An 11,560-nucleotide genomic window follows, 5' to 3' on the forward strand; every position below is an offset into this window, starting at 1 on the left:
ATGCAGGGGAGAGAAATGGAAAAAGAAAAGAAAAAGAGGTGCAAGGAAGGAAAAATTAAAAAAAAAAAAAAAAAAGGTGTGAGAGGGGAGAAAAAAGGGAAAGGAAAAAATAGCATGGGAAGGAAAAAGGTATCTAGGGAGCGCTGGCCCCAATGATTGCTCAGGTGTGTGCACGGATCAATACAATTGCATCCAACGCAGTTAGGATATAGGTACATATTTCACATTTACTTTTAATATTACCTTAAAGAAAGATAGGGAAGGGAATGAATTCATCAAAACATCATGCGAGATCATTGTATAAGCAATAAAAATAAATATAAATAAGAATGATAATGAAATTACATTAATAATAATGAGAAAGATAACAATAATGGTAAACAACAAACATGGTTTATAGGGCAGTCTTTCATGAATAGTATCAATGTGGAAGCATCAGAACATCGATTGTAATGGTGGTCCACATTGCATGATCGGAGCATGTACTTAAAACATTTTTTTAATTGGGGATTTCAACATATATATAAATTTGAGCAGAATCTTTCTATAATAGGGCTCGTATAATATATAAAATGTGTATCCAATGGGTCAATAAGAAACTTTTTGGCCACCTGTATGCACAAAATAAATTGATAAAGGGCAAAGGGAGAGGACAAAAAACAACAACAATAACAAGGGGAGGGGGGGAGAAAAAAGGAAGGTAATGAGAGGGAATAAGGGTGGCAACATTTGGAGGGGGGTGGTGGTTATAAGAAAGGTTTATACGACTGTGCCTCGTTGAGGCCAGGGGCACACAGGGCATTCAAACGTTCTAACCACAAGGTTTCCTTTTGCAGGATTAATTTGTCCCAATTGCCCCCCCGTGGATTATTAGGGACTACTGCTAGGGCAATGAAAGAGACCACTTTGTTATTAACCTCCCTGGCGGTATGATTCTGTCTGGAATTACGTACCAAAAGCGGTACATTTATTTTGCAAGGAAATTGGTGTTTTATACTGTAGGCCTGTAATTTTTAGAAATAACTCACTTAAATCTGACCAAGCAAGAGTCTTGTAGGCATCCCGGGTATGATTTTTTTTTTTTTAAAACAAAATTATAAATTATAATATAATAAATAATTATAAATAATTATAACAAATAATAATATAATTATAATAAAAATTATTCAATAATGTAATCAACTCAAAATCACTGAAATTTGCAGTTGCAGAATTGTCGCTGTCATTATTTTATTTTTTTTATGACAAATTTCCCCGCAAATCGCTATCGCACAATTCTGCAAGTGATTATAATTTATTATCGCTGTTTTCTAGCGGATCTAAAACCATTTTTGACATAAAGGGACACTTTTGGACAATCTACAGTTTGCAGGCAGAAATGACATTTTTTATTATATAAAAGTACATGTAGGGCACTGGGCAGACCACTAGGGACAGGGGGGGTGTGTTTTTTTTACATACAGTACTGTAATCTATAAGATTACAGTATACTGTATGTAATGTGTTTGTTTACTTTTTTGAATTTGGCGCCGTTCTCCGTCCCCGTGCGTCGTAACGTCGCAGGGAACGGAGATCGGCGTCACACGGGGACTGTGAATCAAGCGAGGAGGTCCCGCTCGCTCACACAGCGGGTGGCATCGCTGGATCCAGGGACAAGGTGAGTAAACCAAGCCTGTGGATCCAGCGAAAGGTAAGCCCGTCCAGCCCGAGCGTGACTCGGGTTTGCCGATCCTAACATGTAAAACCAACCCCGAGTCGTGCTCGGGTTTACCGTCAGGGGGGTTAAAGCTGTGATACAAATCTAGATGCCTGCTTACTGAGGTCAACATTTTGCCTTCTGCCGAATGATATACATGGTCGCGAATCCTAGCTTTAAATTTCCTGATGGTTTTCCCGACATAAAAGGCTTGACATTGACATGTCATCAGATAAATCACTCCCCGTGTGTTACAGTCGACTTGGAAGTTTGGTGTAAAAATTTCCCCATTTGGTAGGGTGAAAGTAGTGCCTTCGGTGATCCATGGACAAAATGAGCAGTGGCCACAACGGGTAATGCCATTAGTAGATGTTAACTGTTTGGAACTTGGTACATAATGGCTTGACGTGAGTTGGTCCCATAATGATCTAGACCTCCTAAATGTTATATAGGGTTTGGAACCGATGTGCTTTTTGAGAATGGGGTCATTGGTGAGTAACGTCCAATTGTTTGTTAGTATGGTGCGTAGGTCATGGTGATGGCCGGAAAACCTTGTGATAAATCTGACCGGTTGGGAAATTGGATTTTCTTTAGGTTTATAAAGTAAGCTTGAACGAGGTTTGCGAAAAGACTTATTAAAGGCTTTGCGTAATAAAGTTTTGCTGTAACCCCTATTAAGGAGACGCAGTTTGAGCAAGTTTGCTTGTTCGATGAAATCGGTGGTCAGGATGCAGTTTCTGCGCAGGAGCAAGTATTGAGCATAGGGTATACTGCGGATCAAATTTGCTGGATGGGCACTGTCTGCATGTAGCAGGGTATTACCTGCTGTCTCCTTTCTGTAAAGGGTCGACGTTAAGCGACCTTTGTCATCTTTGAGGATATTTAGGTCCAAAAAGGTTACTTTATCTTGTGCACTGGTGTAAGTAAATTTAAGGTTGTAACTGTTGGTGTTTAGTGTTTCTATGAACTCGTGTAGTAGCACTAATGACCCTGTCCAAATTATGAACACATCGTCGATGTATCGTAGCCAATTGGCCACAAATTTGGTATATATGGTCAATTCTTCATTAGAAAAAATAAATCGCTCCCACCCCCCCAGGTACAGGTTCGCGTAGGCAGGGGCACAACAAGTGCCCATTGCCACGCCCTGTACCTGGAGGTAGTGGGACTCTTTGAAAACAAAAAAATTACGGGTAAGTATGAAACGCAAAAGTTCAATGACGAACTCATTACGTTTCCATAGATGGTGATCTTGCTCATTGAGGAATGCCCGTGCTGTCGAGATGCCCTGCAGGGCATCTCGAGGCACGACCATATCCTCAATTTGTTTCAAAAGATCAAGTGTATCTCTTGTATAAGATGGTAGTGCCAAAACATGTGGCATAAGTATCGAATCCACATAGCGACTGGCATTTTCTGTGAGTGATCCCATACCGGAGACTATAGGTCTTCCAGGTGGGCATTTAGGGTTTTTATGGATCTTGGGTAACGCGTATAGTGTGGGCGTTTTTGGATATCGTGTGTTCAAGTAATTGTATAGATCCTGATTGATCAAACCATTTTGGTAGGCTGACGCTAAGATGATTAAGAATTCATCCTTGAATTGGGTAATTTTTGTAGGGTGGATCCATCTATACCAATCTTTGTTTTGAAGTATTTTCATCACCATCTTTTCATAATTGGGTTTAGTCATTAGCACTATATTTCCACCTTTGTCTGATGCCTTTATTTCAAGGTCAGGGTGGTCTTGTAGATAATTAATTGCTAGTCGTTGTTCTTTGGAGATATTGTGGTTTAGGGGATTAATGTCTAGTTTTTTATGGTCATTGATGGTGGTTACAAGGAACGCCCATATATTGGGGTTACTAGTGAGATCTGGGAAGCGCTGAGACTTCAATTTAAATTTATTTATAGTAGGAATGGGCAGGTTGATAAGAGGATTGGGATCAGCAATAGATTGTTCGTTTTCTTCCAAGAGGAGCATGAGGTCTCGTAAGGCCCTAAAGTCCTCCATAGAAAAGTTTTTTGTTTGTTCCGAAATTTGCCTTTCCTCAATGGTCCGAAGACGATCTCCGTCAAATAACAATTTGAATGTAAGGTTTCTCACAAAAAGGTATGTATCTTTAATGGTCTCATATTTATTGAGGCTCATGGAGGGACAAAAACTAAGGCCTAAACGTAAGACCCCAAGCTGCTCATCAGAAAACGTATATGGGGTAAGGTTAATGACATCCAAATCAGGATATAAAACTACGTTTGTGGTGTCACATTCAGGGGAATCTGAAAATTTGAGACCTGGGAAACAACATGTGGGTCCAAGGTGCCTTGTCTAGTGCATTGTTGTAGTTGTGTTACTACTGGTGGAATGTCTAGAGAGATATTTCTCCTAGGTACCCCAGTTTGTATATCGGAAGTTGGATTAATGTTAGTGGTTCCCAAAGGGGCAAGATGGGATATATTCTGGGATTGCAATGTTTGTATGGCCAGAAGTGCTGTTGCTCCTGTGTAATTACTTTGTGCTCTAGCACCACCACCACTAGAAGAAGTGTTCGATTGAGAATGGTGTACAAAAGCCGTGTCTCTAGTGGGGGGGCGTTGTTTAGCTTTAGGTGTAAAAGACCCTCCACCAAAGTCCCTCTTACGTGTGCCGGAAGTCGAGGGTGTGGCTGTCGATTGATTCTGCCGTACTGGAAGCTGTAAAGAAAGCATAGAAGAAGAGTCAGACTCTGTATCATCTTCATTAGTGTAATAATTGCTGTCTTGGTTTTTTGGTATTCGATAATTAGATCGGGAGTTTTTATTTGCAGGGGGAGCTTGCCAACGATAGGCATAGCCCTCTGCAAAAGCTACTCTGTCCTTGGATAATTTAATTTGTTTTTTGTAAATGATATCCTTAGTAATTTTGGTAATGAAGTCTTTAATCTCTTGGCACCGCTTATCGTATTGAACATGAGATTTAATTGATTCATTGTTAGATTGTAGTATAAGGATATCTTGATCCAAGGAGAGTAGTTCTGCTTGGTATTGTATAATTAAAAGCTTTATAAGTTGTGTACTACAGGCAGAAAGGGTTTGTTCCCAAGACATTTTAAATTCGGCAGTGGCGTTCTGAAAAGATGGGAATACCTGTACTCGAAGGCCTAAAGGACTAATATTGTCCTTGACATATTTACTTAGGAAATCAATGTGCCAATGGAGGTTTGATTTCTTTTTTAATAACCGTTTCATTTTGGCCATATATTGGTTGATCGTTATTTCCTGTTCATTGTCCACATTGCAATTCATTTGTATTTCAGACATATAGCCCGTCCAACCTGTGCCCGCAAAGTCCATTTGTTAAGCCAAATAGGTGCCAGTCCAAGTTGAGTGGAATCTATTTGGATATTCAAAAAAATGTCAAAATATTGGAGGGAAGAAAAATAGACGGGGGTGGGGAATGAATAAGGATATGGAAAAGGAAAGGGGAAATGGAATTTCTCAAAAAGGAAAATATTAATTAAAAAAGCATTGTTGTAACAAAAAAATTTGAAGCACTAACAGCCTCCTTAATGCAAAGAAAGGTAGGCTGGGATTTGCCCGGGTGCTACCACCCAAATAATTAATCAGAAAAAAGGGAATAGAAAATATCCTCACATGTAGTGTACATGTGGATATTTAGATGTAAAAGTGTGCCACGTCCTAATGTAAATGATAAAGGAAATAACTAGGGGCGAGTTAATTGGACTTTTTAGGCACAAATGGTTGGTCGAAATATAGTCAATACAGAGAACAATTTTCTCTAAACATATGCACATCATATGCACATCACTCACAGTAATATTCACTTTTGATAGTGGCACCATGGGGTAGAAAATCCACATGAATAACTCCATGTTTGTCCCAGAAAACACTTGCCATCTCTTTACAGACACAATTGTTCAAAAATGTTTTTGGTGGCAACTGGGAACCACCAAGGCCGGGATCATCACTGATGGACGTACGGCCATCTTTGAAATGTTTACACAATTCAAATGTCTTACTTACACCTTTGGTCACAAGAAACTTCATCACCACACGCTGTTCCTTGCACACACTAACACTGTTATCTGCCATCTTAATAAACAGTCTCTGTAATGAAGACTGCAGTGTACATGTAGACAGTGGCAAGATATATTATAGCAAGGCATCAGTCCTTTTAACCAGTTCAGCTTACTCAGAACAAACCTATGTTAAATATTTTATAAACCAAAGAATCTTTAATGATCCTGATACACAACTGTAATAGGCAAGTAGCAAGTATAGAGAAAAGTAAGGGGAAAGACAGGGAAGTTGAGAAGGGTGGGAAGGTTATGGAGGAGCAGAAAAACAACTGTAAGCGAGTCATCATGTTATCGAATAAGGAGGACTATGTCTCACACATCCAATAGGTGCGGTTGAAGTTAGATGGTAAGAAGTATAAAATCGACAGATCCCATGTTTTGTATGAGTTACGCATTGTATCCGTGATTTCGGCAATCAGTTTTTCATTAGTGGGTATCCAATCTACAATGCTGCTATAGATAGGGAATTTGACATACATGATTTAGTTACAGTATGATTTGTTTGTGTGCTGTAAAGATGTGTATTGTTAGCTTAAATTTTAAAGGTCTGGTTTCAAACTGAGCAACCCTCTCCTGGAAACATTGAGACGTACACAATGGGGGTTATTTACGAAAGGCAAATCCATTTTGCACTACAAGTGCACTTGGAAGTGCAGTCGCTGTAGATCTGAGGGGAAGATTTGAAATGAGGGGAAGCTCTGCTGATTTTATCATTCAATCAAGCTAAAATGCTGTTTTTTATTTTCATTGCTTGTCCCCCTCAGATCTACAGCGACTGCACTTGAAAGTGCACTTGTAATGAAAAGTGGATTTGTCTTTCGTAAATAACCCCCAGTGAGTAATATTGTCAATACATAATAGACTTGTCAATAAAGTATGAAAAGTTGGACAAGCCCACCATATGTGCATGTATGTGCCTGGCTCCACACAGCCATAGAAGCAGATCCCTGGATGTACCGGAGTGTAGTGCACAACTTCATTTGGAACCAAGTACCAGTGATATATTAATTTGTAATTAATTTAAAGACTCAAAATGTTCTGAGAGCATGACTTCATAGTGTCTCAGATTTGCTGCAATTATTTTGGCTCCAGGGTAATATAGAGCTTCGATTTTTAATTTATGCATATAAGCATGATGGGGTGACAAGGAGACATTGAGGAGTAGATAGTACAGCAAGGAAATCAAGCCCAAGGAGTATGGATCCTGCCGACATTTATGTTCAAAAGGCATCAGGGTCCCCCTTTTGGTAGGGACAGGGATCATATATGAAACAAAATGCTTAGCTAATACGTCAAGGCAAATTGTTGTCTGTCTGTAACGTGTGGAATGATTTGATTGCACAGGCCGTCAGCATACTGTACATGTCAGTAAGGTGTAGATTAGCCCAACCCTACAAAATTAAATTTCTTAGCTATAAAAAGTGCATCTCTCCCCTCTGACAATCAATTAATTGGTGCACCTTCTCCCCAGGTGCTTTGATTACACATATAAAAAAAGAGCAAATCTTTTACATGAAGGATCACCCTTCTACTCACATAGCAATCACTGTTTATTACAATTACAACAGGTAAAGTTGTTGTAAACTCAAACAGTGTAAAAAACATTTTACAGTCGCTAAATATAACTTCATCATAAATGCACATTTATTTTTCTAAAAAAGCTTGCCTCTAATGAGTTTTATGGTTTCCAAAGGGCAGGTCACATGATTGCTGTATGTTCCTGAGCAATTCATGGACCTGAAGCTAGGCATGTCACATTGCAGCATCTACGTAATTGAATAAAATTATGTTGGCCACTGGGTATCCTCATTTCCAATGCAACGATACCAAGCTGCATTACATTACTTCCCCCTTTCACCAGCCACTTCACAAAAAGGAGGAGAGAGGAGGGGCTGGATGGGGAAGCCACCACCATCAGTCAAGGCAGGAAGGATGGTCGGGGTTTGTAGTCTTTACATAGACCATGGAAGATACAAGCATGCTGTGCTATTGCACAGCATGCCTGTATCCAAAAGCGTAATGACAGCAGATGTAAACTGACATCGCTTGGCTACCATGCTTAGAATAGTCAGTTTACTATCAGGAGGAAGGGTACAGGCAGGATCAACCAGAAGAACAGCATGATTAAAATAATATTATAAAAAAAGCACACAGAAATACAATAAAGAGCCAGTGCAATTGATTTTTTTAGGTTTACAAACATTTTAATGACCCTCTTCAAAATCTTATTCAGCCAGACCAAGCTATCTTAGGCCGCGTACACACGGTCGGTCAAAACCGATGAAAACGGACTGAAGGACCTTTTCATCGGACCAAACCGACCGTGTGTGGGCCCCATCGGTCAGTCCAAAAATTTAGAACTTGCTTTAAAATTGAACCGATGGACGCCTAACCGATAGGTCAAAACCGACGGTTAGTGTGCAAAAGCATCGTTTAAAAATCCATGCATGCTCAGAATCAAGTCGACGCATGCTTGGAAGCATTGAACTTCATTTTTTTTTACGTCACCGCGTTCTGACCCGATTGGTTATTTAACCTATGGTGTGTAGGCACATCAGACTATCAGTCAGCTTTATCGGTTAACCGATGAGAACGGAGGACCGTTCTCATCGGATGGACTGATCGTGTGTACAGGGCTTTATAGTCTCAAAAAGGAACAACCAAACATCAATGTTCACTGCTATATTCTCCTTTGCATCACTAAGTATACACACATAAAAAAACTCAGTCTTTTCTGTTTATTTTCACTCAATAAAACCCAAAGTTCATTTTCTATAACACATGTACTAACCCTGCACATCATAAGTGCATTGTCTGTAAATGAAAAAAAGGGTCTTCATTAATTAAAAACAGTTCTCCAGTATTGTATTGTTACTTCTGTGTCCATACCAATCTTTAGTATGTGACGGTTTTTCCCAGTCTTTTCTTAACACATACAAAGGATTGGTATGGACACAGAAGTAAGAATTTTTGTTCTTAAAGACCCTTTTTCATTTATGGACACTTGCACTTGTGATATACAAGATTGATACACGTGTTTTTTTTGTGTGGCTCTAAAACATTGCAATCTGCTGTAGCGTTGTGATCGGTGAATAAATCTTTTCACCCACTTAGGAGATCCTTGGTGTGCTGGTGATATTCTCTTGCTCTGACTTAACAAGGTTACAGCTGGGGGTCACTTTAGCACCCACTTATATACATAGCCATTGCGTTGGAGATGCATTGGATCCAAACCATGATACGCAATCGGGAGTCAAATACCAACAAGTGGGCACTCTCTTGAGCTCTCTTAGCTAAAAAAAAATGCATTATCTTTAGCTAAGATATTTTGGGAACACTTAGAAGAGGCCAACAAAATGTTGATCCAAGCTGCCTGGTATAGGCTCTTACCCAGGTCAGTTTCCCATTTTTCCACATACAAGATCCTCCCTGAGCTTAAGGTATTCACAAGAGAATCGCTAAGATCGGAGATCAGCCCCTTTGAGTATGAGTCCCTCCGGCAATGGATCTTAAAGGAGATTAACTGCCCAGGGGGTCCTGATTGGTGCTTAAGAAGGCAACAAATATGATGTGAAATCTGAATATGATGGAAAGCCTCCAAGTCCAGTAGATGCCAATGTTCCTAAAGATAACTGAAAGATTGAATGCTGTCAAGTGTGAAGAGTTTATTAATGCCTTAAAACCCCTTTCTTTTGCTGCCAACAAAAAAACAGCATGTTATCATAGGCTGCAAAGGTGGCCAAGCAAAGCAGTAATTGGATTAGATGACCCGGAGTGGGGCAGGGATAGATTCAAGGCCTTAGATTTAGCCTTGTTGACCAGGATCTGAGACAAACTCCAAACTCGGTTAAAGTGGCAAATAAATTAGGCAAAGAGTTAAGCCTCGTACACACGATCAGTCCATCCAACGAGAACGGTCTGAAGGACCGTTTTCATCAGTTAACCAATGAAGCTGACTGATGGTCCGTCGCGCCTACACACCATCGGTAAAAAAACGATCGTGTCAGAACGCGGTGACGTAAAACACAACGACGTGCTGAAAAAAATGAAGTTCAATGCTTCGAAGCATGCGTCAACTTGATTCTGAGCATGGGTGGATTTTTAACCGATGGTCGTGCTTACTAACGATCAGTTTTGTCCTATCGGTTAGGAATCCATCGGTCAATTTTAAAGCAAATTGGCTTTTTTTAACCGATGGTGAGGGACAAGGGGATCAGAGATTTTTTTTGCAAAACAGGGCTGTATAGCCATCTGGTCTAGGCCACTTATTTGTCTTGAGGCCACAAATAGCATCCGTGATCTCCCATACAGTGATGTCTGAATCTAGGGTATCCCTCAATTGAGAAGGGATAGGACTGAGCAGATTTAAATATATATATATATATATATATATATATATATATATATATATATATATATATATATATACATAAAAAAAATTGTAAACTGAATAACTTTCACACAGACTAAATAATATGTACTGTTTTTGGTTATTTTTACCAAAGAGATGTGGTTTATATAGCAAAAAAATAAAAATCTAGTGGTGATACAATGCCACCAAAAGAAAGCTCTATTTGTGTGAAACGAATTATATAGATTTCATTTGCGTACAATGTTGCATGGCGGACCAATTGCCAGTTAAAGTAGCACAGTGCTGAATAGCAAAATATACCCTGCCAGGAAGTGGTTAAAATAATAAAAAGCCCTAGACCTACGAGTCACCTTCAGAAAACCAAGTTCCTCTATACTATCTTACCAAGCATATAGACAATCCACACATCCAGCCAGTGCTGTGACAAGGCCATCCAGCACCCAGGGCGAACATGCCAAACTATGCCGGATTGTGTGTGGGTTAAATGCTCATTAATGCCTAGTACACATGATGAGAACATTGGATGAAAACAAGCACATTTGGAGCGGTTTTCAGATAATCTGATCATTAGTACACAGCTTTCAAGAGCTGATTACAACAGTTCATGTGAAAATATCACTAAATAAGCACAAAAAAGTTCTTGGAAGATAACAGAACAAATGATTTGCATGTAAATAGTATAGTATATTCTGTCTAATGAGACTTTATGTAACTTTAGAAACCTATAATTCGATGTTTCCGCGCTAGGACTAGGTGTTTGAACGCTGCTGCCTCCCCGTGTGTACCCTCAAATGAGGGTCAATAAATGTAGATGTTGACGTTTAGGGGAAATGGCGCTGCTAGCCTGGTACTGGGCTGTAAATCTCTAGGTTGTGGGCAAGTATATAGGCAAATAAGTAATGTTGGGTTCCTTCCTGTGGTTTAGCTTGTATATGCAGCCACCATTAGGATATGAGGTCCCCCTTTTTATTGATTTGCAGTATGTGACCGCTTGATCCTCAGTTAATGTGTTGTTCCCATATGTCCTCCAAAACCCAAAAAATATTTGTGAGAAATAAAGAGAAAATATAAAAAATATATATAGAAAGTTGCTATAAAGAAGGGGTAGTCAATTGACAGGTACCCTAATACCAGTGAATGATTAATATGCAATATCGATTACAATTGGACTTCAAAAAGTCCACCAAAAATCTAATAAAAGACGTAAATTAATCAAATGTGTAAACCTTAAGTGGTGATCACTTCAAGTAAAAATATATATATATGTTGGCCATGAAAAAAATATATGGCACAGTTGAAGTGAAATCTCGTTATCCTGTGATATGTGCTTCTTATCTAAATCATGCGTAAGGCATATATACAGTTAATTAGTGCTCAAACCATAATAAAAATTACAATATGAAATGTGATTGC

Source organism: Rana temporaria, chromosome 1 (assembly GCF_905171775.1).
Source record: "Rana temporaria chromosome 1, aRanTem1.1, whole genome shotgun sequence".
Taxonomy (NCBI): Eukaryota; Metazoa; Chordata; class Amphibia; order Anura; family Ranidae; genus Rana; species Rana temporaria.